Below are 3583 nucleotides of genomic sequence, written 5' to 3' on the forward strand. Positions count from 1 at the left end.
GGGACCCACCGTTGTGGACCGCGTGGGGTGCCTAACACCTTCCCCTTAAGGTTATTTTGAGCCCTTACCCTAATCTCCGGTAATGCAAACTAGTTACATGAGTTAATCGCTCTAGGAGCCCTAACGCACCTTTATCCATTAGGTGGCGACTCTTCAAATTCAAATACCTAATTCCCAAAAGGAAACGAGTTGTTCCCTCATGAATGTCAAAACCCGGACTCCCGCGAGGGAAAAAGGGGCACGACAACATGGCGACTCTGTTGGGGATATTTTAGGCTCTTACCATAACGAACTTATTTTTTATGAATCAATCCAAGCATGCTCTATCCCATGTACCCTTTCCCCTTATTTGAATTTAACTGCTTATTTTCAAGCATTTATGACTTCTTTATTTTTCTGAAACTGACTCGTCTCTTTGTTTCTTTTTCCGTAACTGTCTTTCAATTATTTAAATACTACATTTATCATTTTTTACGTGTAAATACTTGACAACATGCTATTTATTGTTGCATAAATCATGCTAAATATCATGTTCCACTCGTGCGTAATCAATCATATAGCAACGCTTGATGAGTGTTTGCGCTCTTCCTATATATCACCCTTTAAATTCGGAAAGGCGTATTTGCGGTAAAACTAGTCGATCAGCGGTGCGTTCGACGAATTTGTGCCTTTTCCCCTCAAGTTTTCCGCTTGAGGGTCCAAGTCTAGACCTCTATAGCAGCCTTACTCTGATTAATTGTACATGCATCATGGTCAAACCTAGCCGGGTTAATATGTTGTCCGCATAATAACCCTTTAAGACAAGTCTCGTCCAAAAGTCCATCGGGTTTTCTACAATCCCAACGAACATAACCATGATTATGTGGATTAATTTGGAGAAATAAGTGCCAATATACTAATCATTACTGTATAAATATATGAACTTGGAGGGGGAAAGGGCCTAACTCTCTTTTGTTTTGCAGAAAATGAGGCACGAAGTCCCTAGATTCGGTATGGTCAGTAGTATTCCTCCACTTCTGATAGATTGGTTGAGGGATCTTCCCTCAAGTGACCAAAATCATGTGAAAAAGTCTTAGGGAATTTTCCATCACTATTGGATCTTCAACCAAACAAGATGATGATCGAGGCTGCCACTCTGTTTTGGGATAAGGAAAGGGTTTTGTTCCGTTTTGGAGACATAGAAATGACTCCCCTTCTAGAAGAAATAGGGGGATTTGCCGGGTTGCCTTGGGATAGCCTTGGTCTGCTAGCACCTGAAAATCACACCACTAGAGGGTTCATTAAGATGATGGGGCTAAAGAAAAATGATGATTTGGAGTGCCTGAAAAACTTCTACATACCTTTTGATTTCCTTTATGAAAGATACGGTCACAACAGCTCTTACCATATTTTTGACGATGAGTTCTCAATCACCTCTTTGGGCTGGGTTCATCGCAGGGTCTTCGTGTTCATTGTGTGCTTCTTGGGCATGCTGGTATCCCCAATCCAAGGGGATAGAATCCATACTAGGCTGGCCATGGTGGCCAAAACTCTGATGGACGGGATCGAGGGGCAGACATATACTATTGTCCCTATGATCATTGCAGATATGTATCGGGCCTTGGAATTCTATCAGAAAGGGGTCCAGATTCTTCGAGGTTTGCAATTTGCTATTACAAGTCTAGCTGTTAGAGCATCTCCAAAGGGGACAATACCGCCAAGAGTTTCCGCGAAGGCCGTGGAATGACCACATAGCCTTCCATCACCCTAAAAGGATGACTTACATACCAGACATGTTTGATCAACCTAAGGATGTTGTAGGATGGGTGCAGTTTTTCAACAAAGTTGACTGAGGACCATGTTCAGTAGATGTTTGAGTGGTTCCCCACCAATGAGTTCATCATAAGGTCCAGAGATTTCCCACATTTGGTACTGATCGGGATAAGAGGGATATACCCTTATGCTCCCCTTAGAGTTATGATACAGGCAGGCAAGAGGCAAGTCATACCACGGGTTGCTAAGATAAGTCACTTCATAGCTAATTTCCAGGGTGACGCCATCCCATATAAGAATGAAGCACAACTTATATGGACTTTAAAGATTGTTATGGAGAAGGATACCATCAGGCCGGACTAATATCATGCGGGCAATTCATACTTTTACCCCTCATGGTTGGATGATAATCTATCAGGAGTCTTTGAGCCAAGGGTTGGTCCAGGAAATAGGGTCATAGATGAGTTTGCCGAAGCATAGGTGAGGTAAAACAAGTTGCGGAAAAGGTTTCGAGAGTTTGAAGCTGAGCATATGGCACAGCATAAGCCTGACATGGAAATGATTAACGAGTGGAAAGAAAGAGATGTTAAATCCAGTGAGGCTCTGGAATATCTGGAGTACAATTTAATGGAATTGGAAGGGAAGATAAGGAAGAGGGTTACTGACTGCCGGAACGCTGAAGGAAATAAAGGAGGACATATGGCAAGGGCATTCCTACTGTTGAACCTGCGCAAGCTGGGAGAGCTGATCGACAACAACATCTGATCTGGAGAGGGTCCTTCTGGGACCAAGTAGATTATATTTACTTGCTTTCCTTTTAAATGTAATAAGGCCAAGTGCCATTAGCAACATTATCTTATTTAGTTTCATTTTGGGCTGTTTACTTTTACATTAATAAAATGAGGCAATTATTGGCACTAAATTTCTCCAAATTTATTTGTCACTAGGTCTACCTCGGTCACAATGAGGTTCCCAAGTTAGGATGCGAATTTACATTCCCGCAATATGTGTTTAAATACTACAAACATTTCAGAACTCTTACTGACTTGAATGCTTTTTGTTTTTCTTTATTCTTTATTCCCATCCCCTAAGGTTGGTTCGCTCATACTGGCATCATCAGCGTATCACACCAGATCTAGAGGCCTTCCACCTCCTCCTCCTCCAAGTAATACAAAGAGCAAAGGGAAAGCTAAAATGGACGACTTAAGGGGTATTCGAAAGGAGAATGCTGAAACTTTAGACGGACAGAGTACTCCGGCACCAAATGATTTAGTTTTGAGGTTAAAACAAAAGATACTGGAGTTACAGGGAGAGCTTGAGCAGGTCCGCAACTTGGCAAATATATCCTTCACCCTGAATGTCCCCAACATCAACCAACAAAACACCAAAAACCCAGCGCCTCTCCAAAACACACTGAACCAACATCCACAAAACCTTCTTGCACCGCATCAATATGCAACTCCACCTCAAAATCTCAATCCCTTACCAATACCAACTCCGCCACAACACCACCATCAACCAATTCAGTACCCACCAACCTCCACTTATCACACTCCCCAGAACACACCACAACCTATTCCTGATCCTCAAAACTCAATCAATGACCACCACTACACCCAGGCACCTGGCACTCACCAAAACAACCTTATATGCGTGGAAACCGTACCTCACTCTATCCAACCAACTTCCTATACACCAGAATCTGCTGAGAAGCACTTGCTCATCAAAAACATGGTTGAGGAACTCAAGAAGTTGACAACTCGAGTTCAGGGTGTCGAAGGAGGCAAAGGGATAGAAGGTTTGAACTATGAAAACCTATGCATACAGCCAG

This window comes from Nicotiana tabacum, chromosome 10 (assembly GCF_000715075.1).
Source record: "Nicotiana tabacum cultivar K326 chromosome 10, ASM71507v2, whole genome shotgun sequence".
Lineage (NCBI taxonomy): Eukaryota > Viridiplantae > Streptophyta > Magnoliopsida > Solanales > Solanaceae > Nicotiana > Nicotiana tabacum.